Below are 18,464 nucleotides of genomic sequence, written 5' to 3'. Positions count from 1 at the left end.
TCTTTGTTGTTTTTCGTTCCTGTCACTGACTAATTTCAAATAACCAGTCATAAATTTGCTAATTATTCTTCATGATTGAGTCTTCTGTTGAAGTTCATCTATTTGTAAATATTGGTGTTCAGAAATGCTTGGAATATACTTGTCGAATTTTAAAAATGCAACATAAAGATGGAATTACAAGACAGTGTTACTTATGTTTCCCTTCACATCCTGCCTGTACACAACACTTATGTAAATACTTTTTATTAGTGTACTTACATTATATTCAAAACAACTTCTTGCTTAACTATGACTTAAAAATTATTACAGATAAAATGTAATTTTTAAAGTGTAGATTTTATGGTGATTCAAAAACAGGAAATTTATTGTGTTTTCTTAAGTCATTTTGACATCACCATAGTAATAAATTCATTTAAGGCATGTTAGTATCATTAATTGCAGTGATAATTGTCATTGAGAAAACATTGCCTAATTCTTATGGGAAAATGTTGTCAGTTCATGTCTCAGAAAATCATACTGCAATAATATCATTTCCTTCTGAGCGTTAATATAAATAAGTTTTCCAGCATCAAAGTGACTAATTATGTATATACAGATAACTCAAGTACAAGATATATAAGCACAGCTGATTTTCATAAAATTGGCAAATGATTAGAGGAAAGTTTGGTCTCCAGATATTGATCTAGGGTCAGAAAGATGTAAAATGTAGATTATTGTTGGATTTTTAAAACTTTACACAGTATATATTGTATATTACTTAACTTCACTGAGATCTGTTGCAGAATTCTATAATCAAAATGCATAAATATTACTTTATTCAAGTTCATTAATGTTTTTTAATAAAATTAATAGCAGCTTATGTTAGATTTTGCTACCAAATCAATTTTTTTATTCACACTTATTAAAACAAAGAAAATCCAATTTTTTTTCAGAGTATTTTTGATTACAGAATTGAGAACAAAGGGCTGAGTACCCGTATGTACTTTAATAATGAAGATGTCCTTGCAACCTCCACCAACTACAAATACAGGTTCTTTATCCTGGAGGGAAGAAAAGCAATGGGGGAGAAGGTATGGAAAAAAAGATCAGGAACCCACATTATATATAATACATTTTTATATAATTTTGGTTTTAAACCATCTGATAATGGGAAATATACTTATCATGATTATTGCTACACTTTTTGTTGCCTTTTTGTTCCATACATTTGCATGTCTAAATAGTTTCTTCTAGAGTTTTTGCATAAAGTCATTTTATAATAAGGATTGTGATAAACAGAAATATCTGGGCTATGTTGAAATCTGCAATGAGATGCATTCTCAATCATTTGGCTCTGTATATGTCTTCAATATTTTGTATGATTTATACATAAAAGTGACAAAGTCATTATTGTGTGTGTGTGTTTGTGTGCGTGTGTGTGTGTGTGTGTATATATATATATATCCTTTTAGTTATGTCTCTCTATGGAACCCTAATACAAAGTGTGATCTTGACGAGTTACTTTAAGTTAAATAGAGACTAGTTGGAGAGTTAAAAATAAATAAATAAATAAATAAATAAATAAAACTAGTGGTGGCTGTCTTGGGAGAGCAAAATTTTGACAGGGTTTTTTCCATAGAAACCTGTCTTAATTTGTTTTGTGCTTTTATAATATAATTCTGTAGACTGAGTGATTTACAATAAAGAGAAGTTTATTGGCTCAAAGTTATAGAGGCTGGAAAGTGTAAAATCAAGGTGCCAGCATCTGCCAATGCCCTTCATATTGTCATAACATGGCAAAAGCCATCACATGGCAGAAAGCAAAGAGAGGATGAGAGAGAGAAAACAAGAGGGGTCAAACTTACTTCCTCAATAAAGGCATTAATCCACTTATAAGTGTGATGCCCTCAAGACCCGAATACCTCTTAAAGGTCCCACATCTTCATAGTGTTGAAATAGCAATTACATTTCAACATGATGTTTTGAGGGGACAAACATTTATATAATACCATAGCATTCCATCCCCTGATCTGCCAAAACGTGTGTTCTCCTCAAGTACAAAATATTACATCCTGTCTCAATAGCTCCAAAAGTCTCATCCTACCATTAACTCCAAAGTCTAAAGTCTCATGTAAATCAGATATAGATGAAAATCAAGGCATAAATCATCCTAAGGCAAGTTGCTCCCTAGCTGTGAACCTAAAAAATGAAAATGAAATGCTTTTATTTTACATGATTCCAAAATACAATGGTGGGAAAAGCATAGGATAGACATTTCTATTCAAAAAACAAACAAACAAAAAAAGAGGCAAGGAGAAAGGAGTAATGGGTTCCAAGGAAGTCCAAAACCCAAACTGAAAAACAACACTAAACCCTAGGGCTTGCAAATAATCTTATTTAAGTTCAAGTTCCACCTTATAAACACATACTGAGCCTCACTTTAAAGTGTTGAAAAATAACTTGGATTAGTTGTTAACTGATATTAAAAATTCTAGTGTAACCACTAGGAAAAGTAATTTTAAAGGATGTATGATTTATTTGTTAAGAGAGGAGAGAAAATAAAAGCACATAATATTTTCAATTTTACCCAGAAAAGAGTGAAATTAGTAGAAGACAAACACACAAAAAAAGGAAAAAAAAAAAAAAAGAAACCAAAGGCACAAAATTGAAAACAGTAAGAAATATGATAGACTTTAATACATTGATAATCAAGAATCGCTTTAAGTGTAAATGGTCTAAATACAACAATTAAGAGACAGACTGTCAGAGTAGATAAAAAGAAGATACAATTCTGTGTTATGTACAAAACCCCAAAATACAAAAACTCAAGATATAAAGGCACAGGTAGATTAAATGTGAAGATATGGAGAGATACATACTATGCTAACCCTAATAAGAAAGGAGAGAAAGTGGCTATATTGGTTAAAACGGAGCATTGTTCAGAGCAAGGAAATTTATCAGAGATAAATTAGGGTATAAAATAATGATTTGAAAGGTCAGTTCTACAAGAAGATATAACACTTCTAAACATGAATGCATCTAATAGGGGAGCATCAGTATACATGAAGCAAAATGTGGTAGAACTCAAAGGAGAAATAGACATATTCACTGATCTAGTTAGAGGCTTCAGTACCGCTTATTCAGTAATTAACAGATCCAACAGGCAGAAAATCAGTAAGAAACAATTGAATTCAAGTGCAGCATCCATTCAATTGGACATAATTTACATTTGTGGAATACTTCAGTGAAAAAAAAAACAGAATACTTACTTTTGCTAGCACAAGAGGAACGTTTAGCAAGACAAATCATATTTTAGGACACAAAATACACCTTAAGAAATATAAAACAATAGATCACACAAACTAGGCTCTCACACCATGATAGAACTAAACTACAAACCAATAAGATAAAAATTGCTGGAAAATTCCTAACTACTTGGAGAATTAACACACTTTTAAATAACACAAGGGTCAAATAAGACATCTAAAAAGATATTGTAGGCCGGGCGCGGTGGCTCACGCCTGTAATCCCAGCACTTTGGGAGGCCGAGGCGGGCGGATCACAAGGTCAGGAGATCGAGACCACGGTGAAACCCCGTCTCCACTAAAAATACAAAAAAAATTAGCCGGGCGCGGTTGTGGGCGCCTGTAGTCCCAGCTACTCGGGAGGCTGAGGCAGGAGAATGGCGTGAACCCGGGAGGCGGAGCTTGCAGTGAGCCGAGATCGCGCCACTGCACTCCAGCCTGGGCTGGGCGACAGAGCGAGACTCCGTCTCAAAAAAAAAAAAAAAAAGATATTGTAAAACATATTCAATAAAACAAAAATAAATGAAACTTATTAAAATTTGCAGGATGAGTAAAAGAAGGGCTTAAATAAGACTTATACCATAGAATGTATGTAATAGAAAATAAGAAAGATCTGAACTCAATAATCTAAGCTTCCATTTTAGAAAACTAGAAAAAAGAGAACACATTAAATTTGTTAAAAATTGGAGCAGAATTATTAACATTGAAAATAGGAAATCAAGAGAATTAAAATTAATAAAGACAAAAGATGATTCTTTCACAACATCTATAAAATTTGTAAACTTCTAGCCAGACTAATTAATAAAGAGGAGACACAAATTACTAATATTAAGAATAAAAGTGTATCACTACTAATCATAAAAACAACATAATAAAGAAATATTGTGAACAACTCTATGCCCGCAAATTCAATAATCTAGGTAAAATGGATCAATTCTTTGAAAGAAGCAATCTACTAAGATTCAAACAAAAGTAAAAAGAAAATTTGAACAGACCTGTATCTATTAAATAATTTAAATCCATAATTAATAACCTTCTAAAACAGAAAGCACTAGATCCACATGGCTTCACTGGTAAATTCTAAAAAACATTTAAGGAAGAATATATACTAATTTTCTACAATATCTTCCAGAAAATAAAAAGAGCAAAGAGAATATTTCCTAACTCATTCAACGAAGCTAGCATTACTTGGATACTCAGACTAGACAATTACATTACAAGAAAAATAAACTACAGATCAATATCTCTTATGAATATGAATGCAAACATTCTCAAATAAATACTAGTAAATGAATTTCAACCACATATAAAAAGAATTATATACAATAACCAAGTGAGATTTATTCCAGGTATGCAAATGTTCAACATTCAAAATTAATTAATATAATCTATCACATCAATAAACTAAAGAAGAAAAATCACAATATCATACCAATAGATGCAGAGAAAGCATTTAACAAAATACATCACTCCTTCATGATAAAATTGAAGCAAACTAGAAATAAAGGGGAACAACTTCAACATGAAAGAACATCTGGAAAACCTAGATAGTACATCAGATTTAATGTTGAGACAGTCATCTTATTAAATTAGCTAGGAGTTCTAGTACAATTATGAGTATGAGTGGTGAGAGGGGATATCCTTGGCTTGTCCTGATCTTAGTGGGAAAGCATTTAATTTCAAAATTAAGAGAGACAGATGATGTTGTGTTCAGCAATGACTTTTTAGATAGAGCTCTAAAAGTACAATATGTGAAAAAGAATATTAGTAAGTTGGACTTCATTAAGATTAAAAACTTCTGCTCTTCAAAATACACTGTTAAGATACTGCAACAATAAGATACACACTGGGAAAAATATTTGTAAAAATCATATCTGATAATGGACGGGTATTCAAAATATACAAAGACATTTTAAACCTCAACATTAAGAAAAAAAATCAACCCAATTTAAAAACAGACATCTCACCAAGGAAAATACAGAGACAACAACTAAACGTAAAAATGTTCCATATAATATGTCATTAGAGGACTGCAATTTGAAACAGTGAGATACCACTACACACCTAGTAGCTAAAAGTTAAAACACTGACAACACCAAATGGTGCAACATTTGGAAGATGCGGAGGAACAGAAACACTTGTTCAAAGTCAGCAGAAATATAAAATAGTGCAGCAACATTGAAAGACAGTTTGGCATCTTTTTACAAAACTAAATATACTCTGATAATATGGTCTAACAATCATGTTTTTTGGTGTTTACCCGAATGACTGAAAAGCCATACCCATAGATAAACTTGCACGTGAATTCTTACAGTGGCCAGAACTTGGAAGCAAGCAAGATGTCATTCCATAGGGGTATGGATAAACAAATTGTGGTACATTCATACAATAGAATGTCATTTATGTATAAAAATAAATGAATTATCAAGCCACAAAATGTATAGCAGTAACTTAAATACACACAGTTAGATGAGTAAAAGCCAACCTGCAAAGGGCACATTCTATATGATATCATCTGTATGACGTTCTGGAAAAGGCAAATCAAAAAGAAAGTAAAATGACCAGTGATTACCAGGAGTTAAAGAGTGAATAGGTGGAACATGAGGAATTTTTAGAGCAGGGACACTATTCTGTATAACACTGTAATGGTGAATAATGTCACTATATATTTGCCAAAACCCGCAGAATGTACGGCACCAAGAGTGAACCCTACTGTAAAGTATGGACTTTAGTAATAATTGTAGTGTATCAATATTGGTTCATTAATTGTAACAAATGTACTACCCTAAGGAAAGATATCGTGAGTAGAAGAAATTATTAGTGTTTATGGTGATGGTGAGGGGGTACAAAAACAGTTCGAATTTTCAGCTCAATTTTTCTGTAAACCTAAAACTGCTCTAAAGATGCTATTAATTTAAAAAGCATGTATTTGTAAAAAGGATTTAAAAATCAGTTACCAAAGCTTCCATCTCAGGAAACTATAACAAGAACAAATTAATCCTAAAGTGAGCAGCAAAAAAAAAAAAAAAAAAAGAAAAGAAAAGAAAAAAGAAAAAAAGTTACTACAAATCAAAGCAGAAATCCATAAAATAAATCTAGGAAACAATAGAAAAGCCAGTAAAACCAAAAGCTTGTTCTTTGAAGAAGAACAAAACTGGCAAATTTGTAACCAGTAAACCAAGAAAAAGAGAGAGAAGACATAAATTATCAAAATCAGTAATAAAAGAAAGGTCATCACTATTAATTACATTGACATTAAATGGATACTAAGAAGTACTCTGAACAACTCTATATTCACAATTGGATGATGGTACAATGAACATTTTTGAGGTTACAATATAATATTATCAACTATAGTCCTCACACTGTGTATTAGATCTCTAGTCTTATCCTACATAACTGCAACTTTGTACCCTTTGACCTATTTTTCATTCCCCCCACCATCCCCAACCCTTGTAACCACCTTTGTACTCTAGTTTATATGAATTTGTTTATTTTATAGGATTTCACATGTAAGTGAGATAATTATTTTTTCTTTTTCTCTCAGTCTTATTTCATTTAGCATATCCTTTCGTTTCAGCAATGTCTTTGCAAATGTCAGGATCTTATTTTTTTAAGGCTGAGTATAAGTATTTCATTGTATTATTGTATATTATATATATATTATTGCATATATATATTATTTAGCGATTAATCTGTTGACAGACACTTAGGTTGTATTAATATCTTGGCTGTTATGAATAATCCTGCAACAAGCATTGGAGTTGCAGATCTTTATAAGGTTCTGACTTCAGTTTTTCAAGTGTATACTCAGAAGGGGAAGTGCTGGTCATATGGTAATTCTAATGTACTTTCTTAAAGAATCTCCACAGTGTTTTCTATAGTGACTATATTAATTATATTTCCACCAATAGTATACAAGATTTACCTTTTCTCCACATCCTCGCTAACACTCACAATCTTTGGCATTTTTAAGAGTAGCCATTCTAATGTTTGTGAGGTGATATCTAATTGTGGTTTTGATTTGCATTTCCCTGATGATTAGTGATATTGAACAGCTTGCATGTATACCTGCTGGATATTTTAACATTGTCTTTGGATAAATAAATAAGGTATTTTGAAAATTATTACTTGCAGTATTATATTAAGAATTTTGGTGAGTGGCGGGTAAGACGGCCGAATAGGAACAGCACTCGGGTCTGCAGCTCCCAGTGATATCAACGCATCAGGGGGGTGATTTTTGCATTTCCAACCCAGCTCATCTCATTGGGATAGGTTAGACTGTGGGTGCAGCCCACAGTAGGCCAAGTTGAAGTAGCATGAGGTGTTGCGTCACCCAGGAAGGGCAAGGGGTTGGGGAGCTCCCTCCCCTAGCCAAGGGAAGCCATGACAGACTATGACTTGAGGAATGGTGCACTCTGGCCCAGATACTACACTTTCCCACGGTCTTCACAACCTGCAGACCAGGAGATTCCCTTGGATGACTATGCCACCAGGGGCCCTGGGTTTCAAGCATAAAAGTGGGGGCTCATTTGGGAAGACACTGAACTAGCCCCAGGAGTTTTTCTACATACCCTAGTGGTGCCTGGAATGCCAGCGAGACAGAACCATTAACTCCCCTGGAAAAGGTCTGAAGCCAGGGAGCCAAATGATCCAGCTCAAGAGATCCCACCGCCATGGAGCCCAGCAAGATAAGATCCACTGGTGTGAAATTCTCACTGCCAGAAAAGTAGTCTGAAGTCGACCTGGAACACTTGAGCTTGGTGGTGGGCAGGGCATCCGCCATTGTTGAGGCTTGAGTAGGTGGTTTTCCCATCACAGTGTAAAAAAGTTGCCGGGAAGTTCAAACTGGGCGGAGCCCAGGACAGCTCAGCAAAGCCCCTGTAGCCAGACTGCCTCTCCAGATTGCTCCTCTCTGGGCAGGCTATCTCTGAAAGAAAGGCAGCAGCCCCAGACAGGAGCTTATAGATAAAACTCCCATCTCCATGAGACAGAGCACCTGGAGGAAGGGGCGGATATGGGCATAGCTTCAGCAGACTTAAATATTCCTACCTTCCTGTTCTGAAGAGAGCAACAGATCTCCCAGCACAGTGCTCAAGATCTACTAAGGGACAGACTGCCTCCTCAAGTGGGTCCGTGACCAGATGAATTCACAGCCAAATTCTACCAGAGGTACCATTCCTTTTGAAACTATTCCAATCAATAGAAAAAGAGGGAATCCTCCCTAACTCATTTTGTGAGGCCAGCATCACCCTGATACCACCCTGAGAGCAGAAACACACATAAAAAAGAAAATTTGAGGAGAATATCCCTGATGAACATCAATGCAAAAATCCTCCATAAAATACTGGCACGCCAAAGCCAGCAGCACATCAAAAAGCTTGTCTGCCATGATCAAATCAGCTTCATCCCTGGGATGCAAGGCTGATTCAACATATGCAAATCAATAAACGTCATCCATCATATAAACAGAAACGTTGACAAAAAACACATGATTATCTCAATAGATGCAGAAAAAGCCTTTGACAAAATTCAACAGCATTTCCTGCTTAAAAAAAAAAAAAACTCTCAATAAACTACGTATCAATGGAATGTATCTCAAAATAATAAGAGCTATTTATGCCAAACTTATAGCCAGTATCACGCTGAATGGGCAAAAACTGGAAGAATTCACCTGAAAACCAACACAAGAAAAGGATGCCCTCTCTCACCACTCCTATTCCACATAGTATTGGAAGTTCTGGCCAGGACAATCAGGCAAGAGAAAGAAATAAAGAGTATTCAATTAGGAAAAGAGGAAGTCAAATTATCTCTGTTTGCAGCTGACATGATTTTATATTTAGAAAACCCCATTGTCTCAGCCCAAAATCTTCTTAAGCTGATAAGCAACTTCAGCAAAGTCTCAGGATACAAAATCAGTGTGCAAAAATCACAAGCATTCCTGTACACCAGTAACAGACAAAGAGCCAAATCATAAGTGAACTACCATTCACAATTGCTACAAAGAGAATAAAATACCTAGGAATACAACTTATGAGGGATGTGAAGGACCTCTTCAAGGTCCTACAAACCACTGCTCAAGGAAATAAGAAAGGACACAAACAAATGGAAAAACATTCCATGCTCATGGATAGGAAGGATCAATATCAGGAAAATGGCTATACTTCCCAAACTAATTTATAGATTCAAGGCTATTCTCATCGAACTACCAATGACTTTCTTCACAGAATTGGAAAAAACTACTTTAATTTTCATATGGAACCAATAAAGAGCCCACATACCCAATACAATCCTAAGCAAAAAGAACAAAGCTGGAGGCGTCACACTACCTGTCTTCAAACTGTACTACAAGGCTACGGTAATGAAAAGAGCATGGTACTGGTACCAAAACCGATATATAGACAAAGGGAACAGAACAGAGGCCTTAGAAATAAAAGCTCTCATCTAAAACAACCTGATCTTTGACATGTCTGACTATAACAAGAAATGGGGAAAGCATTCCCTATTTCATAAATGGTGTTGGGAAAACTGGCTAGCCATATGCAGAAAGATGAAACTGGATCCCTTCCTTACACCTTATACAAAAATTAATTCAAGATGGATTAAAGACTTAAATGTAAGACCTAAAACCATTAAAAATCCTCTAAGCGGCCGGGCGCGGTGGCTCAAGCCTGTAATCCCAGCACTTTGGGAGGCCGAGACGGGCGGATCACGAGGTCAGGAGATTGAGACCATCCTGGCTAACACGGTGAAACCCCGTCTCTATTAAGAAATACAAAAAAAACTAGCCAGGCGAGGTGGCGGGCACCTGTAGTCCCAGCTACTCGGGAGGCTGAGGCCGGAGAATGGCATGAACCCAGGAGGCGGAGCTTGCAGTGAGCTGAGATCCGGCCACTGCACTCCAGCCTGGGTGACAGAGCGAGACTCCGTCTCAAAAAAAAAAAAAAAAAAAAAAAAAAAAATCCTGTAAGAAAACCTAGGCAATACAATTCAAGACATAGGTATGGCCAAAGACTTCATGAACTAAAACATGAAAGCAATGGCAAGACAAGCCAAAATTGACAAATGGGATCTCATTAAACTAAAGAGCTTCTGCACAACAAAAGAAGCTATCATCAGAGTGAACAGGCAACCTACAGAATGCGAGAAAATTTTTGCAATCTATTCATCTAACAAAAGGCTAATATCCAGAATCTACAAAGAACTTAAACAAATTTACAAGAAAAAAAAAAAAAAAAACATTAAAAAAAAAAAGTGGGCAAAGGGTATGAACAGACACTTCCCCAAAGAAGACATTTATGCAGCCAACAAACATATGAAAATATGCCCATCATCACTGGTCATTTGAGAAACGCAAATCAAAACCTCAATGAGATACAATCTCATGCCAGTTAGAATGGTGATCATTAAAAAGTCAGGAAACAACAGTTGCTGGAGAGGATGTGGAGAAGTAGGAATTCTTTTACACTGTTGATGGGAGTGCAAATTAGTTCAACCATTGTGGAAGACAGTGTGGTAATTCCTCAAGGATTTAGAACTAGAAACACCATTTGCCCCAGCAATCCCATTACTAAGTACATACTCAAAGGATTATAAATCATTCTACTATAAAGACACATGCACATATATGCTTATCGTGGCACTGTTCCCAATAGCAAAGACTTGGAACCAACCCAAATGCCCATCAATGATAGACTAGATAAAAAAAAAAAAAAAAAAAATGTGTCACATATACACCATGGAATACTATGCAGCCATAAAAAAGGATGATTTCATGTCCTTTGAAGGGACATGGATGAAGCTGGAAGCGATCATTCTCAACAAGCTAACAGAAGAACAGAAAACCAAACACTGCATGTTCTCACTTATAAATTGGAGTTGAACAATGAGAATACATGGATGCAGGGAGGAGAATATCATACACCAAGGCCTGTCGGGGGTGGGGAGCGGGGGAAGGATAGCATTAGGAGAAATACCTAATGTAGATGACGGGTAGATGAGTGCAGCAAACCACCATGGCACATGTATAACTATGTAACAAACCTGCACGTCTTGCACATATACCCCAAAACTTAAAGTATAATTAAAAAAAAAAGAAAGATGAATCCAATTTAAAAATTAACTTGTGTACCTATAGTTACATATTTAGAGATTTTATTAAGTAAAAATGCCTCTCTTAGTCCAATTAGTGTTTGTATGGAGTAATACCTGTAGTGTAGCTGGGTAGTTTATAAAGAAAACTGATTTATTTGGCTCATGATTCTGCTGGCTAGAAGATTGGACATATGTTGAAAGCCTCAGGATTTTTTCCACTTATGGTGGAAGATGAAAGGAAGCTGGCATATGCAGAGATCCCATGGCTAGAAAGAATGTAAAAGAGAGAGTGAGTAAGTTCCAGCCTCTTTTTAATAACCAGACCTCATGGGAGATAACAGAGTGAAAACTCACCCCTACCCAGGGAAGGCATTATTTATTCATGAGGATCTGTTCCCTTGAGTGAATCTCCTCCCAATAAATCCCATCTTTAACATCGGGTGTAGAATTTCAACATGATGTTTGGAGGGGACAAACACCCAAAGTATAACATTCCACCCAGGCTCCCCAAATATCATGATCTTCTCATACAGCAAAATACAATCATCCATTTTCAATAGTCCCCAAAGGTCTTAACTTGTTTTAACATCAACTCAAAAGTCTAAAATCCAAAGTCTCATCTGAAACTAAAAGTATGTTTCTTCCAGCTATAAACCTGTAAGTCAGGGACCACCTGTACTTTTAAGTTGTTTTTCTTCAAATCACAATCACTATTTAATTTTGAAGAAAACAGTCTGAAAGTATCCATAGCTGAATAATTTTTTAGTTTTTATATAAAGTAGAAATGACATTCAAAATAAAAAGTGCCTATCTCCACTTGCAATTGAGTTTCACACGTCCTCTTCCTTGAGCTAGCCGTGGTACTTTCTTAGGCGGTAGCAATGCTTTGTGTGTACTTGCCATTTCATTACATAGGATACTAAACACATACTTTAAAAAATTGGAGTAGAAGAAAATTGACATTTTTTATTGTTCATCAAGAATATTCTGAAATGAATCTTCCTTTTAATTTTTCTGAGTCTGTTTAGAGATGGAAAATATCACTACTAGGACAGTTTAATGTCACTGCCTAGGTTTGTCTTGAGATCATCTGCAAATGTCACCACAATGAAAAAAGCAAATATTATCTTAATATTACTGTGAAATTAGGTTTTATCTTGCAGAGCACCTAGAACTGTTCATGAATCCCCAGTGTACCCGGTCCAAACTTTAAGAACTTCCACTCTAGAGAAATGCTTCTTAAAGTTTAATGTCCATAAAATCACCCAGTGTCATGTTAAAATTCAAGGTGTGATTCAATAGGTCTGGAATGGAGCCTGCAATTCTGAGTCTCTAATAAGTTTACAGATAATGGCATACTGCTGGTCACTGACCACAGTTTGAGTAGCAAGGCTCAAGGGTACCCGCCATTAACTATTTCAACTGTCACTCCAGTTTAGACATTTTATTGTTTCTGTGATCATGTAGATTTAGTATTATTTTGGTGCTTGTACTGGTAGTAAATCTATTCATACAGATAAAATTATACAAAAATATAAGACCCTGTTAATAATGTTGAATATGATTTTAATAAAAATCTGTTTTTTTAACTTTATATTTTCTTTAACTTGACCAAACTTTTAAATATTTTATTCACACCTTTATGTAATAATAAGTAACAATAACCATGAAAACACATTTGAGGTGTGAGTGATATTTTTTTTTGCTTTTTTTTTTTTTTTTTTTTTTTTTGAGATGGGATCTCACTCTGTCATCCAGGATCAGTTGCAGTGGTATAACTATGACTCAATGCAGCCTTGATTTCCTGAACCCAAGCAATCCTCCCACAACAGCCTCACAAGTAGCTGGGACTATAGGTGCACACTACAACATCTGGCTGGCTTTTTCTTTCTGTGGAGATGGGGTCTTTCTATTTATCCCACACTGGTATGTAACTCCTGAGCTCAAGTGGTCCTCCTGCCTCAGGCTCCCAAAGTTCTGGGATTACCAACACAAATCACTGTACTCAGCCTTTTTTTTTTTTTTTTTCCTAATACACATTAAATGCTTAACTGTTTAACAAACAAAATGTTGTTCAGGTATCTTCTAAAAATCATCTCTCATACCAACAGTGGTAGACTTACCAAGTTTTGGGAACATTAAAGTGTTTATTCCAGATGGTACTAAAATTTAATAAGTAAAACACACACACAAAAACTCCATTTCTATAATAAAAATCACTGGACTAAATTTGGATGAGAATTTACACTTCTGAGATAGCAGCATTTTCTAGCTAAAATCTCTTCCCATTCAAAGTGTCTACTAGTCCTATGAAAATTATAAAATGAATGAATATTTATTTTCAATGAATGGGTCCTCTCAGTACTCATTTGTCAGGTAAAAATGACAGCAAGCTTACCTCAAACCCCAGCATAAAGAATTGCCAGCCACATTATTGTGGAAAGAGGTGTGATCACTGAAATAGATTGCATTGAGACCAAACACATGGCCTGGCACCTCTCAGTGTATTAATCCACTCTCACACTACTATAAATAAATCCCTGAAACTGGGTAATTTATAAAAAAAAATAGAGATTTGATTGGCTTATGGTTCTTTCTGCTGTATAGGAAGCATTTTGTCTTCTGCTTCTGGGGAGGCCACAGGAAACTTCCTATCATGGCAGAGGGCAAAGGGGGAGCAAGTTACTTCACATGGCCAGAGCAGGAGGAAGTGGGAGGGGATGGTGTTACACAATTTTAAACAACCAGATCTCATAATAACTCATTCATTTACTATCATGAGTACAGCATCAATGACATGGTGCTAACCATTCATGAAGGACCACCCGCATGATCCAGTCACCTTCCAATAGGCCCCACCTCCAACATTGGTGACTACAATTGAACATGAGATTTGGGTAAGGACACAAATCCAAAGTGTATCTTACCACCCCTTACCCCTCCCAAATCTCATGTCCTTCTCACACTGCAAAATATAATCATGCTTTCCAAATAGTCCTCCAAAGTCTTAACTCATTTGAACATTAACTCAAAAGTCCAAAGTTCAAAGTCTCAGCTGAGACAAGGCTAGTCCCTTTCAACTATGAGCCTGTAAAATCAAAAGCAAGTTAGTTACTTCCAGGATACAATGGGAGTATAAGCATTGGGTAAATACTCTTATTCTAAAATGGAGAAATCAGCCAAAAGAAAGCTGCTACAGGTCTCATGAAAATCTGAAACCCAGCAGGGCAGTCATTAAATCTTAAGCTCCAAAGTAATCTCCTTTGAATCTTTGTCCCACATCCAGGGCACACTGATGCAACAAGTAGGCTCCCAAGACCTTCGGCAGCCCAATTTCTGTGGCTTTATAGGCTTCAACTTCTGCAGCTGTTCTCATGGGCTGGCATTGAGTGCTCATGGCTTTTCCAAGCACAAGGTGCAAGTTTCTGGTGGATCTGCCAATCTGAAGTTTGGAGGATGGTGGTCTTCTTCTCACAGATCCATTAGGAAGTGCCAGATTTGGGACTCTGTGTGGGGGCTCCAACCCCACATTGCCCCTCTACATTGCTCTAGTAGATATTCTACCTTGAGGGCTCAACCCCTGCAACAGGCTTCTGCCTGGACATCAGGCTTTTCCATACATCCTCTGAAATCTAGGTAGATGCTCCCAAGCTTCAACCCTTGCATTCTGTAGTGGGGGCATCCACAAGCTTAACACCACTTGGAAGCTTCCAAGGCTTATGACTTGTACTCTCTGAGGCAGTGGCCCAAGCTGTACCTGGGGTCCTTTGAGCCATGTGTAGAGCTAGAAAGGCTGAGATGCAGGGAGTAGTGTCCAAGGCTGTGCAGGGCAGTGGGGCCATAAGCCTGGCCCATGAAACCATTCTTCTTTCTTAGGCTTCTGGACATGTGATGGGAGGGGCTGCCACAAAGTTCTGTGAAATACCTTTGAGGCCTTTGTCACATTGTCCTGGTTATCAGCACTTGACTCCTTTTTACTTATGCAAATTTCTGCAGCTTGCTTAAACTCCTTCCCACACAATGGGCTTTTCTTTTCTACCACATAGCCTGGATGCAAATTTTCCAAACTTTTACACTCTGCTTCCCTTTTAAATATAAGTTCTGACTTCAGATAATTTCTTTACTGCTTAGAAATTTCTTCCAGAAGATACCCTACCTAAATAATCTCTCAGGTTTAAGTTCCACAGATCCCTAGGGCAGGAGCATAATCTAACCAAGCTCTTTGTCAAGGTGTAAAAAATATGACCTTTGGTCTAGCTCTCAATAAGTTACTCATCTCCATCTGAGACCTAATCAGCCTGGACATCTTCAACCATATCACTATCAGCATTTTGGTCACAACCCTTCAACAAGTCTCTAGGAAGTTCCAAACTTCCCCTCTTCTTCCTGTATTCTTCTGAGCCCTCCAAACTCTTCCAACCCCTGTCCATCATCAAGTTCCAAAACTGCTTCCAAATCAATCTTTATAGCAATTCCCCAATCATCGATACCAATTTTCTGGGTTAGTCCATTCTGGCACTGCTATAAAAGGATGCCGGAGACTGGGTAATCTATAAAGAAAAGAGGCTTAATTGTCTCATGGTTCTCTGCAGGCTGTACAAGAAGCATTGTGGCTTCTGCTGCTGTGGAGGCCTCAGAAAACTTCTAGTCATGGAATAAAGCAAAGGGGGAGCAAGTCACTGCACATGGCTGGAGCAGGAGGAAGAGAGGAGGGGAGGTGCTACAGACAAATGACTGGATCTCAGAATAACTCACTCACTCTCATTAGAACAGCACCAAGGAGATGGTGCCAAACCATTCATGAAGGACCACCCTCATGATCCAATCACCTCTTATCTGGCCTCACCTACAACGTTAGGGATAATAATTCAACATTTGATTTGGGTGGGGACACAAATCCACACCATATCAGCCCCCATCAGGTGTTTTTTAGTCTCCCCACCACTGTTAAATGTCAGGAGATCAACAGTTGTGTACACTTGTCTGGGATTAAACCGGTTTCTTATGAGTCCCTGCAGGCATGAGAGGAGGATACCATAAGCTAAACCTGTAAACCTCTGAAAGCCCTCACTCCCTATTTGAAAGAATCAACAGTCAGCAAAAATAGATAACATGATACTAAAAGTGGGCATAAGAACATTACTTTTTCTTTTCTTACTGATTATGATACGTGTTTTCTATTGTTTTAGCTAACCACCTCCTCCTAAGAAACATCTACTTTCTCCTTGTTGGGTATAGAGGTCACTCTAAGGCCAACAGAGACACCATGTTGCCTCTGTTAATTCTGTTTGCTCTCCCAATTAACCTGATCCTGTGTGGCTAGGAACAAAGCTCTGTAGCCTGGATCTGTCATCAACATCCCCAGGATGGATAGTTTCATCTTCTGGCACATTCAGAGAATCTCATGGCCATCTTCCCAAACCTCCTAGTTAACCATAGCAATCCCAAAGTACTCAGACCCCTACTTATTATGTGGAAATCTTCCCCACTTAATCGATTCTCCCTAACTTCCCCTGCCAGTGTTATCTGGACATGGGAGGTTGGGAACTTGTACCTCCATTGCATTCATGACACTATTATTTGCACCCATTGTTTTGTTAATGATGCAGAAATGGAAGTTTCCTTGAGATGCTCTGATGCAAACTTAGTGGCCATGTTCCCAAAGCTGTGGTGAGGTAAATGGGATCCCACTTGTCAGCAAGGAAACGTTATATAGTGCCTCCTCCAAAGGAATACATGCAAGACAGAAACAACTGCCTGATCTGGGAAGGTGGAACGAGTGTATCCTTCTAGAAAATATGGGCTGTTTAATCACCCTCATTGAAGTTTGGAAAAAAATATCTGTATAACTCCAAGATGGCAGCAGAGAATACACATCATAGTCCAAGGAGCCTCCATTTGTGCCTCACATGATCTCATTTTTGTCTATAGCCAAGAGTAGGAAAAAGTTCCACCCCATGACCACTCCTGACTCCTTGGGTAGCCCTCTATTCTTTCAGGAGTAGTTTTCCTTTTTATATCAAAAACATGGAGCAGGAGTGAATGTACGCTGGCCACCATTGCTCCTCTGGGGGTCACTGTCTACAACCCCATAATATCTGAAAATACCAGAAATCAATGAGCAAGAGGATCAATTCTGGTGGAAATCAAAGCAATAAGAGGACTAATGGTCCCTTTGGGTGGCTTTGCCTGCCAGAGTCAACCCCAAGGAATTTGCCTCAAGCCTTAGAATCATTGGCCACTAACACAGGACAGGCACTAAATGGAATTCAAGAGTCCCTAGACGCTTTGGCAAATATAGTGCTTGACAACAGACTAGCATTAGATTATTTACTGGCTATTTAAGGTGGAGTCTATATAGTTATTAATAAGATCTATTACACATATATTAAAACTCTGGAAAAGTTGAGATTAACATTCAAAAAAGCAATTCAACAAGCTACCTGGTTCCATAGATATAACCAGGGTTCTGACCCCAACTATACCTGACTATCAAAAGTGCCCTCCCAAGTCTCACCAGTTTTTTTTTTTTTTTCCTTCCTAAGATCTTTAATAGCTATCCGGTTACTATTAATTTGAGGCCTCTGCTTATTTAAACTCTTTGTAAATTTTGTGTTTCCTAGAATGCAAAGTTCCATGTCAATATAATGCTAGTAGAAGGCTTCCAAACATCTTGCTTTCTGACCCAGAAAATGAAAACATCCTGCCTTTGAGCCCCTTAGATCAGGTATCCAGAGATTTTTACTCCTCCAATACTCACCAGAGCCAACATCCATAAAATCAGCAAAAAGCAGCTACAGAAGCTAGACCTCCATCTTTCTACAATCCCTTAAGATCATGGAGGAATATATAATGTCAGAGGATGTGATAAGATAGAAATTTGGCATGAATTGTTTCTCAAGACACAGGTCATAAAAACCCCACTGATAAAATAAAATACAGTAAAGAAGCTGGCCAAGAAAAGCCAGAATCAAGACAACAATAAAAGCAACCTCTTCTTCTTCCTGCTCATTATATGCTAATTATAATGCATTAGCATGCTGAAAGAAACTCATGCTAGTGTCATGACTGTCTATATATGCCATG

This window comes from Macaca fascicularis, chromosome X, assembly GCF_037993035.2.
Source record: "Macaca fascicularis isolate 582-1 chromosome X, T2T-MFA8v1.1".
Classification (NCBI taxonomy): Eukaryota; Metazoa; Chordata; class Mammalia; order Primates; family Cercopithecidae; genus Macaca; species Macaca fascicularis.
The sequence above is the reverse complement of the archived record's forward strand: the minus strand, read 5'-3'. Positions refer to the sequence as shown.